This window comes from Muntiacus reevesi, chromosome 9 (assembly GCF_963930625.1).
Source record: "Muntiacus reevesi chromosome 9, mMunRee1.1, whole genome shotgun sequence".
NCBI lineage: Eukaryota > Metazoa > Chordata > Mammalia > Artiodactyla > Cervidae > Muntiacus > Muntiacus reevesi.
In genome coordinates, this window is record NC_089257.1 from 9,666,497 (window position 1) to 9,681,783 (window position 15,287).

The 15,287-nt window shown below is 37.7% G+C and overlaps 1 pseudogene; it reads left to right on the plus strand.

Moving 5' to 3' along the window:
* The first annotated feature begins 13,856 nt into the window (after nt 1–13,856).
* LOC136175227 (olfactory receptor 8J1-like) lies at nt 13,857–14,785 on the plus strand (annotated as a pseudogene).
* Nucleotides 14,786–15,287: the final 502 nt, after the last annotated feature.

Sequence of the window (15,287 nt, forward strand, 5' to 3'; positions counted from 1 at the left end):
TTTCTACATGATTCTCTTAGTTTTTAAATGCATGAAAATATATGTCTAAAGTATTTAGTGTTTAAAACAATTGTGTGATAGGAAATTTATAGACTAAATAAAGGCTTTAGTTTCAAATATTGTATTTGATCCTTGCCTAGAATTTATCATCTACATTTTTTCACTGGAAATACAATTATAAAGAAAGGATTAAAATAATATTTTTAGTATAGAATTTTTTTTGGAGGAGATAACCTCACTTTTAATATCCAATTTATCCTATTCTTGAAATAATGACTGTGCTAAATTGCATTCTTTGTAGTAAAAGTAAGAAACAAACAGAAATAGTGTCATATGAAAACAAAATGGGTAGATGGAGTTTGTTTTTATTTCATTATTAGCCCATTGGTTTCTAGCTCTTTGGTCTGCATTTTTGGGGTAATGAGTCGCTGAATACAACAAAGTTACTTTGATAGGTACACGTATATCAGACGTCATGGAGTTGAACTCATTTCAATAATACAGGTCATACTGCCACCAAGAAGAAAAAAAAAAAAAAGAAGAGTTAAGAACGTCTGGTTGAACTCCTTGGGATAGATCTTATGAAAGAGCAAATCCCAAATGGCATCTTCCCAAAGGATGCAAAAGACAATTTGTGGATATCAGAATCACCTGTGTTTTAGTTAGGTTCTCAAAGGTTCATAGAGCGCCACCAACTCTCACTGACACAGTCACGTAGACATTCTCACTGAGAGGCTGAAACAGATGTGCCTTACAGGTGGGTAGAAAATATTTACCTTATTTTGGTATAATGGCCTTCAAAAGATTGAAATCTACACCTTAAAGTTCATGACTTCACTTTCATTTTGGAAGGCGTCAGACATTACGTATGATCAAATAATACAATACTAAGTAAAGCTTATTTCTAAGATTTATAACATTTTTGGAGAAAACAGGTTATTAAAAATGATCTAGCTGTTTATATTTCAAACTTGCAACTGGTAACATTAGATATTGTATACTTATACCACCATTTGAAAAATGGATTTTTGCTCACTGAGGTTATATCATAGTTTTTTTTCTGCAATATTAGCTAAAATGAAAAATTCATCTTTCACACACATACACACAAAAAACTTGTGAAGGAAAACTGAGTACAGAATCACCCAAACTTTAAACGATGATTCTTTTTGAGAATACAGTGATATACCACCAATTTTCTCAAGAAAATTTCCATTGACTCTGGCAATATATTCAATACAGTAGAGGTGAATATATATATATATATATATAAACATAATATATATATATAAACATAATATATAACCAATGCTATAATAATATATATTTAGATAAATCATCTATGTACAATAAAATTAGTCTGACAACATTTTACTCAAGAAGTTTTCAGAAAGAAGACTTAAGTTTGAAGAGACAGTGCATAAACAGGATCAAAACATTAAGAACTGCAGACCCCTAAATTTCTGGTTTGATAGGACAAGGCTTTCTGTAACATTCTCAAGGAGGAAATGAAACCCAGGAAGAAAGAGAATGTTCATTTACTGGGATGTCTTTAGTTCAAGCAACCCAAAATAAAATATCTGAAATAAATTTACTTTAAAAAACAAAACAAAACAAAAAAAACGGCCTTATAATTTTATAGAATAAATTTCTAAGTACATGGAGAAAATTACTACATATATATATATGTGCATATATATATGTGTGTGTGTATAATTACTCCTCCTTAGTCATAAACATTGTTGCTAATTTAAAGATGATTTCCCTCTCTTTTAGCCTTCCTATTACTAATTAGTGCTCATAAGAAGACTGAAAATGCCTATAGTATGATCAGGAATGACATTTTTCAATACTACAAGTTCAAGTTTTATAGCCTTATTTGAGGTAACATTCATTTGCAGTTTCTGGTAGCATGGGTTAACTACTGCAAATGATGAGCAATCTTTTTTTCAGATAATAAGGTACCTCTCACCAATCTATGTATTTGAAGAATCAATATGAATATGGATACAAAAGACCAGAGTTCCTAATAAAATCCAAATTCCCTACTTTGGCACATTATCTTCTGCCAGAAATACTGTAACACTGCTTAACTTATTCTTAAAATTTTAATTCTCCCTTCCAATTTCTACCCCTTCCAATCATACAATTTCTATCCTTTCCAATCATATAATTCATTATCTTTATAACAGCAAGAATAATCTTTTTTAATAATTTAAATCTGACCTTATTATTCACCTACATTAAAAATTATCAGTTTTACAATTTACTAGAAAAAAAATTCTAATATTTATTGTGATCTAAATTATCTGATTTTATGGATTTTATTTTCAGATTTCCAACATATCCTGGTATAAGTTAGTAAGATAAGAAAAAAAATATGAACTTGATTGTGGAATGTATTGAAAATGAAGCTAAAGATACTTCAATTATTCTAAGAAGCAAAGCTTAAAATGCATGAATTAATAAATCAAAAAGTTGTGATACTGCCATTTGCCTACCAGCTAATCTGAGAATCATGGCACAGCGACCATTAAGGATAACAGTGAATGACTGTGTTAATGACCCAGGGAAGTCTAGACCCAAGAAAGAAAAAGGGGGTGCTTAGGATGGCAAAGTATTATAGAAATTGCCAAATACTTCAATGTGGAAACTTGAATAAGAAAATTAGAGGATAAATAGAATGTTTGTGATCTAAAATAGTTGTTTTTTGAAATGTAATTTTACAATTTAAGATAAAGTATAGAACCAGCGAGGCATTAGACTTCAGCAGAAATACAGGAGCTGATATAACTTGGAAGTTTTTGTTTAGGCTGATAGTTGATATGTTTACCAAGGGAAACAATGGAGAGGCTGACAATTGTAAGCAATATTTTGTGGCTCAGTGTCTGAGGGCAAAAAAAAGCTAGAATCTCAAAATAGTGGGTTGTCCACAGTGTAAAAGGGTGGAGGTTTTTGTTTTTGCTTTTTCTTTTTACTTTTTTAATTTTTTTTTCAGTGGATTTTGTCATACATTGATATGAATCAGCCATAGAGTTACATGTATTCCCCATCCCGGTCCCCCATCCCACCTCCCTCTCCACCGGATTCCTCTGGGTCTTCCCAGCCCACCAGGTACGAGCACTTGACTCATGCCTCCCACCTGGGCTGGTGGTCTGTTTCACCACAGATAATATACATGCTGTTCTTTCGAAACATCCCACCCTCACCTTCTCCCACAGAGTTCAAAAGTCTGTTCTGTACATCTGCGTCTCTTCTTCTGCCCTGCATATAGGGCCATCGTTACCACCTTTCTAAATTCCGTATATATGTGTTAGTATACTGTAATGTTCTTTATCTTTCTGGCTTACTTCACTCTGTATAATGGGTTCCAGTTTCATCCATCTCATTAGAATTGATTCAAACGAATTCTTTTTAACAGCTGAGTAATATTCCATGGTATATATGTACCACAGCTTCCTTATCCATTCATCAGCTGATGGGCATCTAGGTTGCTTCCATGTCCTGGCTATTATAAACAGTGCTGCGATGAACATTGGGGTGCACGTGTCTCTTTCAGATCTGGATTCATCAGTGTGTATGCCCAGAAGTGGGATTGCTGGGTCATATGGCAGTTCTATTTCCAGTTTTTTAAGAAATCTCCACACTGTTTTCCATAGTAGCTGTACTAGTTTGGATTCCCACCAACAGTGTAAGAGGGTTCCCTTTTCTCCACACCCTCTCCAACATTTATTGCTTGTAGACTTTTGGATAGCAGCCATCCTGACTGACGTGTAATGGTACCTCACTGTGGTTTTGATTTGCATTTCTCTGATAATGAGTGATGTTCAACATCTTTTCATGTGTTTGTTAGCCATTTGTATGTCTTCTTTGGAGAAATGTCTGTTTAGTTCTTTGGCCCATTTTTTGATTGGGTCATTTATTTTTCTGGAATTGAGCTTCAGGAGTTGCTTGTATATTTTTGAGATTAATCCTTTGTATGTTTCCTCATTTGCTATTATTTTCTCCCAATCTGAGGGCTGTCTTTTCACCTTACTTATAGTTTCCTTTGTTGTGCAAAAGCTTTTAGTTTTCATTAGGTCCCATTTGCTTATTTTTGCTTTTATTTCCAATATTCTGGGAGGTGGGTCATAGAAGATCTTGCTGTGATTTATGTAGGAGAGTGTTTTGCCTATGTTCTCCTCTAGGAGTTTTATAGTTTCTGGTCTTACATTTAGATCTTTAATCCATTTTGAGTTTATTTTTGTGTATGGTGTTAGAAAGTGTCCTAGTTTCATTCTTTTACAAGTGGATGACCAGTTTTCCCAGCACCACTTGTCAAAGAGATTGTCTTTATTCCATTGTATATCCTTGCGTCCTTTGTCAAAGATAAGGTGTCAATAGGTTCGTGGATTTATCTCTGGGCTTTCTATTCTGTTCCATTGATCTATATTTCTGTCTTTGTGCCAGTACCATACTGTCTTGATGACTGTGGCTTTGTAATAGAGTCTGAAGTCAGGCAGGTTGATTTCTCCAGTTCCATTCTTCTTTCTCAAGATTACTTTGGCTATTCGAGGTTTCTTATATTTCCATACAAATTGTGAAATTATTTGTTCTAGTTTTGTGAAAAATACCGTTGGTAGCTTGATAGGGATTGCATTAAATCTATAGATTGCTTTGGGTAGAATAGCCATTTTGACAATACTGATTCTTCCAATCCATGAACACGGTATGTTTCTCCATCTGTTTGTGTTCTCTTTGATTTCTTTCATCAATGTTTTATAGTTTTCTGTGTATAGGTCTTTCGTTTCTTTAGGTAGATATACTCCTAAGTATTTTATTCTTTTTGTTGCATTGGTGAATGGTATTGTTTCCTTAATTTCTCTTTCTGTTTTTTCATTGTTAATATATAGGAATGCAAGGGATTTCTGTGTGTTAATTTTATATCCTGCAACTTTACTATATTCATTGATTAGCTCTAGTAATTTTCTGGAAGAGTCTTTAGGGTTTTCTATGTAGAGGATCATGTCATCTGCAAACAGCGAGAGTTTCACTTCTTCTTTTCCTATCTGGATTCCTTTTATGTCTTTTTCTGCTCTGATTGCTGTGGCCAAAACTTCCAAGACTATGTTGAATAGTAGTGGTGAGAGTGGGCATCCTTGTCTTGTTCCTGATTTCAGAGGAAATGCTTTCAATTTTTCACCATTGAGGGTGATGCTTGCTGTGGGTTTGTCATATATAGCTTTTATTATGTTGAGGTATGTTCCTTCTATTCCTGCTTTCTGGAGAGTTTTAATCATAAATGAGTGTTGAATTTTGTCAAAGGCTTCCTCTGCATCTATTGAGATAATCATATGGTTTTTATCTTCCAATTTGTTAATGTGGTGTATTATGTTGATTGATTTGTAGATATTAAATAATCCTTGCATTCCTGGGATAAAGCCCACTTGGTCATGATGTATGACTTTTTAATATGTTGTTGGAGTCTGTTTGCTAGAATTTTGTTAAGGATTTTTGCATCTATGTTCATCAGTGATATTGGCCTGTAGTTTTCTTTTTTTGTGGCATCTTTGTCTGGTTTTGGAATTAGGGTGATGGTGGCTTTATAGAATGAGTTTGGAAGTTTACCTTCTTCTGCAATTTTCTGGAAGAGTTTGAGTAAGATAGGCGTTAGCTCTTCTCTAAATTTTTGGTAGAATTCAGCTGTGAAGCTATCTGGCACTGGGCTTTTGTTTGCTGGAAGATTTTTGATTACATGTTCGATTTCCTTGCTTGTGATGGTTCTGTTAAGATCTTCTATTTCTTCCTGGTTCAGTTTTGGAAAGTTATACTATTCTAAGAATTTGTCCATTTCATCCAAGTTGTCCATTTTATTGGCATAGAGCTGCTGGTAGTAGTCTCTTATGATCCTTTGGATTTCAGTGTTGTCTGTTGTGATCTCACCCTTTTCATTTCTTATTTTGTTAATTTGGTTCTTCTCTCTTTGTTTCTCCGCCTCAAAACCAGAGACACATACAGAGTAAAAGTGAAGGGCTGGAAAAAAATATTTCATGCAAACAGAGACCAAAAGAAAGCAGGAGTCGCAATACTCATATCAGATAAAATAGACTTTCAAATAAAGGATATGAAAAGAGACAAAGAAGGACACTACATAATGATCAAAGGATCAATCCAAGAAGAAGATATAACAATTATAAATATATATGCACCCAACATAGGAGCACCGCAATATGTACAGCAAATGCTAACGAGTATGAAAGAGGAAATTAATTGTAACACAATAATAGTGGGAGACTTTAATACCCCAGTCACAACTATGGATAGATCAACTAAACAGAAAATCAATAAGGAAACACAAACCTTAAATGATACAATGGACCAGCTAGACCTAATTGATATCTATAGGACATTTCACCCCAAAACAATCAGCTTCACCTTTTTCTCAAGTGCACACGGAACCTTCTCCAGAATAGATCACATCCTGGGCCATAAATCTGGTCTTGGAAAATTCAAAAAAATTGAAATCATTCCAGTCATCTTTTCTGACCACAGTGCAGTAAGATTAGATCTCAATTACAGGAAAAAAAATTGTTAAAAATTCAAACATATGGAGGCTAAATAACACACTTCTGAATAACCAACAAATCATAGAAGAAATCAAAAAAGAAATCAAAGTATGGATAGAAATGAATGAAAATGAAAACACAACAACACAAAAATTATGGGACACTGTAAAACAGTGCTAAGGGGAAGGTTCATAGCATTACAGGCCTACCTCAAGAAACAAGAAAAAAGTCAAATAAATAACCTAATTCTACACCTAAAGCATTTAGAGAAGGAAGAAATGAAGAACCCTGGGTTAGCAGAAGGAAAGAAATCTTAAAAATTAGGGCAGAAATAAATGCAAAAGAAACTAAAGAGACCATAGCAAAATCAACAAAGCTAAAAGTTGTTTTTTTGAAAAAATAAACAAAATTGACAAACCATTAGCAAGACTCATTAAGGGTGGAGGCTGATTAAGGAACATATTAGAAATTTTTTCTTAGAAACTTTAACAAATAATTTTGAAATAAATGACAAAAATATAGTATACCTATCAAGGCTGACATTTTCTTAAGTACCTGTAAGACTAATCACTCCAAATGTGTCCCGGACTTAAATATTAATATGCCTGAATGCTTTATAAATGTCTTATAAGTACCTAAAACTTAATATGTTCAATATATCACTTTGATCTCTTCTTTTAAATCATATCTTTTAATATTTGAAAAATATCATGGGCAATGACCTGTGAAAAGATCACAAGAGTCTTTCCTGTTCCTTCAGTTCAGTTCAGTTCAGTCACTAAGTCATATCTGACTCTTTGTGACCCCATGGACTACAGCATGCCAGGCCTCCCTGTCCATCACCAACTCCCGGAGTTTACTCAAACTCATGTCCATTGAGTCAGTGATACCATCCAAAGATCTCATCCTCTGCTGTCCCCTACTCCTTCTGCCTTCAATCTTTCCCAGCATCAGGGTCTTTTCCAATGAGTCAATTTTTCCCATCAGGTGGCCAAAATATTGATGCTTCAGCTTCAGCACTTGTCCTTCCAATTCAGGACTGATTTCCTTTAGGATGGTCTGACTGGATCTCTGTACAGTCCAAGGAACTCTTGGAGTTCTTCTCCAAGAACTATTGGAGTCTTCTCCAATACCACAGTTCAAAAACATCAATTCTTTGGCACTCAGCTTTCTTTATAGTCCAACTCTCACATGCATACATGACCACTGGAAAAACCATAGCCTTGACTAGATGGACCTTTTTTGGCAAAGTAATGTCCCTGCTTTTTAATATGCTGTCTAGGTCGGTCATAACTTTCCTTCCAAGGAGTAAGCATCTTTCAATTTCTTGGCTGCTGTCACCATCTGCAGTGATTTTAGAACTCAAAAAAATAAAGTCAACCACTATTTCCCCATCTATTTGCCATGAAGTGATGGAACCAGATGCCATGATCTTCTCTGAATGTTGAGCTTTAAGCCAACTTTTTCACTCTCCTCCTTCACTTTCATCAAGAGGCTTTTTAGTTTTTCTTCACTTTCTGCCATTAGCGTGGTGTCATCTGCATATCTGAGGCCATTGAAATTTCTCCTGGCAATCTTGGTTCCAGCTTCATCCAGCTCAGCGTTTCTCATGATGTACTCTGCACATAAGTTAAATAAGCAGGGTGACAATATACAGCCTTGACGTCCTCCTTTTCCTATTTGGAACCAGTCTGTTGTCCCATGCCCAGTTTTAACTGTTTCTTTCTGACCTGCATACAGGTTTCTCAAGAGGCAGGTCAGGTGGCCTGGTATTAGAATCTCTTGAAGAATTTTCCAGTTTGTTGTGATTCACACATTAAAAGGCTTTGGCAGAGGCAATAAAGCAGAAGTAAATATTTTTCTGGAACTCTCTTGCTTTTTTGATGATCCAGGGGATGTTAGCAATTTGATCTCTGGTTTCTGTCTTTACTAAAACCGGCTTGAACATCTGGAAATTCCCGGTTCAGGTACTGCTGAACTTTCCAGCTGCAGCACTGGAGCGGCGGTTGCATAGCATGGAGCAGCCGTGAGAACAGACCCCGCATCCAAGGTCTGAGAAACTCCAGCAAGATGGTAGAAGGGGCAAATTCACGTTTAGAATTGAACTGCGTTACCTCCAGAGACACTCAGAGGGCTCAAACAAACCTTGTGTGCACTAGGACCCTGAGACCCCACAGAGACTGAAACAGAACTGTGTCTGAGCATCTCCTGCGGAGGTCCAGGTCAGCAGCGGTCTGCCGCGGGGGCAGGGGCTCTGGGTGCAGCCAACTTGGGTATGGCACAGCCCTCTTGGAGGAGGTCGCCAGTAACCCAATCAGAGAGGTGCCGGACCTTACACAGGACTGGGAAACAGACTCCTGGAGGCACAAACAGAACCTTGTGCACCAGGACCCAGGAGAAAGGAGCAGGGACCCCACAAGAGGCTGACCCAGACTTGCCTGGGAGAGCCCAGGGGTCTCCGGCAGAGGCGTGGCTCGGCGGTGGCCGGCTGCAGGGCTGGGGGCGCTGAGTGTAGCAGTGTGTGCATGGGACCTTTTGAAGGAGGTCGCCATTATCTTCTTTACCTACACCACAGTTTGGCTCCAGATAAATAGCAGTGAGGGAACACAGCTCTACCCACCAACAGAAAATTGGATTAAAGATTTACTGAGCCCCACCCATCAGAACAAGGCCCAGTTTACCCCTCAGTCATTCTCTCCCATCAGGAAGCTTCCATAAGCCTCTTATCCTTCCCCATCAGAAGGCAGACAGGTCGAAAACCACAATCACAGAAAACTAACCAATCTAATCACACACACAACAGCCTTGCCTAACTCAATGAAAATATGAGCCATGCCCTGTAGGGCCACCCAAGACGGATGGGTCATGGTGGAGAGTTCTGACAAAATGTGGTCCACCGGAGAAGGGAATGGCAGACTGCTTTGGTATTCTTGCCTTGAGAACCCCATGAACAGTATGAAAAGGCAAAAATATAGGACATTGAAAGATGAACTCCCCAAGTCGGTAGGTGCCCAATATGCTACTGGAGATCAGTGGAGAAATAACTCCAGAAAGAGTGAAGAGATGGAGCCAAAGCAAAAACAATATCCAATTGTGGATGTGACGGGTGGTGGAAGAAAACCCTGATGCTATAAAGAGTAATATTGCATAGGAACCTGGAATGTTAGGTCCATGAATCAAGGCAAATCTGAAGTGATCAAACAGGGGATGGCAAGAGTGAACTGGCATTTTCGGAATCAGTGAACTAAAATGGACTGGAATGGGGGAATTTAACTCAGACGACCATTATATCTACTACTGTGGGCAAGAATCCCTAGGAGAAATGGAGTAGCCATCATAGTCAACAAAAGAGTCCGAAGTGCAGTACCTGGATGCAATCTCAAAACCGACAGAATGACCTCTGTTCATTTCTAAGGCAAACCACTCAATAACAAGGAGTTCAAATCTATGCGCTCTATGAAGACCTACAAGAGCTTTTATAACTAACATGAAAAAAAAGATGTTCTTTTCATTATAGGGGACTGGAATGCAAAAGTAGGAAGTCAAGAAACACCTGGAGTAACAGGCAAATTTGGCCTTGGAGTACAGAATGAAGCAGGGCAAAGGCTAATAATGTTTTTCCAAGAGAATGCCCTGGTCATAGCAAACATCCTCTTCCAACAACCCAAGAGAAGACTCTACACATGGACATCACCACATGGTCAACAACAAAATCAGGCTGATTATATTCTTTGCAGCCAAAGATGGAGAAGCTCTATAGAGTCAGCAAAAGCAAGACCGGGAGCTGACTGTGGCTTAGATCATTAACTCCTTATTGCCAAATTCAGACTTAAATTGAAGAAAGTAGGGAATACCACTAGACTGTTCATGTATGACCTAAATCAAATCCCTTTCCTGTTCCTAATGTAACACAAATTATGTCAGAGATATTATCATTTTTCTTCTTTCGATTGTTCAATTTACCTCTTCTCTCTATTTCCGTTTTCTACTTTGGTTCCCTTGTTACCCACCTACCCAACATCCTATCAGTGTTTTACAATTTACTTAGAAAATATCTAAATATTTATTGTGACTTACGTTATCTGACTTACTAATACTCACTATTAATCAATCATTCTGGCCTTAAAGGATAACTAGCCTCTATCAAGTTCCCATGAAGCAAACAAACAAAAACAAAAGAAGATTTTCTATCTCAGGACAGCATCTTTAGGAAATACACTCTTTCTTATAATCCTGAATGTATTTCTTAAAGATTTCTGGAATCCTGGGATATCCTTCCTGTGATTTATTCAGTACTTGATTGCTTCTTATTTTTTAGGTTTTAGTTGAAATTTCACCCTCAGAATGGAATTCTCTTAACAACATCTAAGAAGTAATTCTCCCAGGTTATATTGATCCATCATTTTTGTGCAATTTACTTATGGTATTTACAGCAATCTACAGTTGTCTTATTTAAGTGTTTTATTCTAGCCGTTTGTTTCTTTCTCATTATTGCAATAGTAGGTCCAGAGGGAAGGGGCAAAAAAAGTAACTGAAACTTTAATATCTCATGGAGCAAGTAGGAAACAGATAAGATTATATTGTTGCTGTTCAGTCGCTAAGTTGTGTCCAGGTCTTTGTGACCCCATGAACCGCAGCGTGCCAGGCTTCCCTCTCCTTCACCATCTCCTAGAATTTGCTTAAACTCATGTCCATTGAGTCGCTGATGCCATCCAACAATCTCATCCTCTTTCACTCCCTCCTCCTCCTTCCCTCAGTCCTTCCCAGAATCGGGTTCTTTACCAATGAGCCAGCTCTTTGCATCAGGTGGCCAAAGTATTGGAGTTTCAGCATCAGCCCTTCCAATGAATATTCAGAGTTGATTTCTTTTAAGATCAACTGGTTTGATCTACTTGCTGTCCAAGGGACTCTTACAAGTCTTCTCCGGCACCACAGTTTGAAAGTTTCAATTCTTGGACGCTCAGCCTTCTCGTATGACTCAAAGTAGTTAAGAGGAAGAATGACTTGGAGTTAGAAATGCCTAATATCAAATACTCAAAACTGTTTGGTGTTATTACCGCCTTATTTCTTCAATTGTTTTTATATCACTGCTTCATTTTTTATTTCATTGCAGATTTTTTTTTTTTAATTTTCTTTAGGAGAAGAGTTATTAATAACTCTGGTCTTTTACTGGTCAGGCATTTATGATACATATCTTTTAAAAATCACTTTACTGAGTTATGTTTGAGACAGAAGAGCTATATGTGGTTAATGTATAAAATTTGATGAATTTGAAGATACATATACATTAGTGATTCAGTTTCCAAAAATCTATGCCATAAACATATCCACCATTCCCAAAAGTATCATCCTGCCCATTTTATTATTATGGTTATTTTATACATATGCAAAAAGATAATTAACTTTTTGTTAAAGCGTAGATCTTATGTTAAATGATGAAATAGTGTTGATTCTCTGGATCTAAATTGTACCTTTTAATATAAGAGACTGTGATAAAATATTTAAGGCCACAGACCAATACTGAGATCAATTAAAAGTGAGAAGGGACTATAATTGGCTTAGTTAGTAACAGGGAGCCATCCTTCAAGCAGATATTTCTAGGAAAATATTATATTATAATTCCATGCTGATTCTTTGGCAACTATAGGCAATGTAATTCTCAGAGAAGCCTAATGAAAATAAAATGTTTAGCATTATTACAGCAATGAAAATTATCAAAAGTGTAAAAATGACAGAATTTGCAATCTCAGTCTACATTGAATAAATGTTAGTACAAGGATGGAATAAAGAAAAGAGGGCAGAATAGTGATTGGATCAATGGTACCGTGGTGAAGAATCCACCTGCCAATGCAGGAGATGTTGGTTTGATCCATGGATCAGGAAGATCCTCTGGAGGAGGAAATAGCAACCCACTCTAGTATTGTTGCCTACAAAATTGGAGGGAGAGAGGAGCCTGACAATTTACAGCCCATGGGGTCACAAAAAAAGAGTTGGACATGATTTAGCAACTAAATAATATTTTTGAATGACTAGATCATGCATTATTCAGAAGAAGCAAATATTTTCAAATTAGAGATCACAAGGAACATTCAGTTCAGTTTAGTTCAGTTGCTCAGTCCTGTCCGACTCTTTGCAACCCCATGAATCGCAGCACGCCAGGCCTCTCTGTCCATCACCAACTCCTGGAGTTTACTCAAACTCATGCCCATCGAGTCGGTGACGCCATCCAGCTATCTCATCCTCTGTCATCCCCTTCTCCTCCTGCTTCCAATCCCGCCCAGCATCAGGGTCTTTTCCAATGAGTCAACTCTTCGCATGAGGTGGCCAAAGTATTGGAGTTTCAGCTTCAGCATCAGTCCTTCCAATGAACACCCAGGACTGATCTCCGTTAGGAGGGACTGGTTGGATCTCCTTGCAGTCCAAGTGGCTCTCAAGAGTCTTCTCCAACACCACAGTTCAAAAGCATCAATTCTTCTGTGCTCAGCTTTCTTCACAATCCAACTCTCACATCCATACATGACCACTGGAAAAACCATAGCCTTGACCAGACGGACCTTTGTTGGCAATGTAATGTCTCTGCTTTTTAATATGCTATCTAGGTTGGTCATAACTTTCCTTCCAAGGAGTAAGCGTCTTTTAATGTCATGGCTGCAGTCACCATCTGCAGTGATTTTGGAGTCCCAAAAAATAAAGTCTGACACTGTTTCCACTGTTTCACCATCTACTTACCATGAAGGGATGGGGCCAGATGCCATGATCTTCGTTTTCTGAATGTTGAGCTTTAAGCCAACTTTTTCACTCTCCTTCTTCACTTTCATCAAGAGGCTCTTTAGTTCCTCTTCACTTTCTGCCATAAGGGCGGTGTCCTCTGCATATCTGAGATGATTGATCCGTCTCCCGGCCATCTTGATTCCAGCTTGCCCTTCCTCCAGAACACCGGAAGCACACAAGTACTCAGGAGTTTCTCACACTCAGTGCAGAAGATATCGATACGATGCCATGATGTGAATCATGACTTTAAATATTTTCAAGCTAATAAGATATCCACAACTTAATAAAATTCAATGGATTGGATCTTTGGAGTTTTCATAGTGTTGGATCATCTATTCAATTTGCCACACTCAAATATTCTCTTTAATAGATGATTTCAAATTTGACTTAATAGACCTAGAAACATGAATTCAATAAATTCTTAGAGGAAATCTCATCCAAGGGGTGCTTTTGCCATCTATTGACAGTCCTAGAAAATAATTCCTTTATTTCTAACCAAGTCTCTTTTTCTTCCATATAGATGACTTTCCAAACTCATTCATGGCTAATGGAAATTTCACCCGAGTCACTGAGTTTATTCTCACAGGAGTCTCAGAACATCCAGACCTCCAGATCCCACTCTTCTTTGTCTTCCTGGTCATCTATGGGCTGACCGTGACAGGCAACCTAAGCATCATCACCCTCACCAGTGTGAACTCTCTACTTCAGACCCCCATGTATTTCTTCCTCAGGCACTTGGCTATCGTCAATCTTGGCAATTCAACTGTCATTGCTCCTAAAATGCTGATCAACTTTTTAGTAAACAAGCATACCACCTCCTTCTATGAATGTGCCGCCCAACTAGGAGGGTTCTTGGTTTTCATTGTAGCTGAAATTTTCATGTTGGCTGTGATGGCCTATGACCGCTATGTGGCCATCTGTAACCCCCTGCTCTACATGGCGGTGGTGTCTCAGAGGGTCTGCCTTCTGCTGGTCTCCCTCACATACCTCTATGGCTTTTCCACAGCTATTGTAGTTTCATGTTGTGTATTTTCTATGTCTTATTATTTTTGCAATGTAATCAATCATTTTTACTGTGACACTGTCCCTCTGATAGCTTTGTCTTGCTCTGATACTACATTACCAGAAACAATAGTATTCATATCTGCATCTACAAACTTGATGTTTTCCATAACTATAGTTGTAGCATCTTATTTCAACATCATTTTGTCCATTCTAAGGATACGTTCATCAGAAGGAAGGAAAAGAGCCTTCTCCACATGCGCTTCGCATATGACCGCTGTGTCAGTCTTCTATGGAACTCAACTCTGTTTTTTATGTATTTGCAGCCTCGAAATAACCACTCACTGGATATTGACAAAATGGCCTCCGTGTTTTATACACTGGTGATTCCCATGCTGAATCCCATTATTTACAGCCTGAGGAACAAAGACGTGAAGGCTGCCTTGAGGAACTTTCTAACCAATTAATAATGTAGTGTTAGAACTCTATAGGTCACTGAAGAGATGGTTAAGATAGGGTACCACTTTGTGGAATATAGTCTGAACAACATTAGAAGCTAAAGGAATGGATGATTTTCCCATTTTGCAATTTCTGTTTTGAGAAAAGGTTCTAGTCCACACCTTTCAAACAGAACTCTTGAATACAAACCCTTTTTTCTAATCTAAAAAGTGAAAAATTTGAGACAACAGCCACAGAAATTTTGGGGATGAATTGGAAAAAGAGCTAGTGAAAGTCAGATTCATATTATTTGTACAAAATCTGTGCAAGTCACTGGTCTCGAGGCACATAGGTGTGGAGATTTCAGTATCCCAGGAAAGATTGTGTGTGTGTGTGTGTGCGCTCACATGCTCAGTCATGTCTGACACTTTGAGACCCCATGGACTGTAGCCTGCCAGGCTCCTCTGTCCAGTGAATTTTCCAGGCAAGAATGTTTAAATGGGTTGTCATTTCTTCCTCCAGGAGATCTTC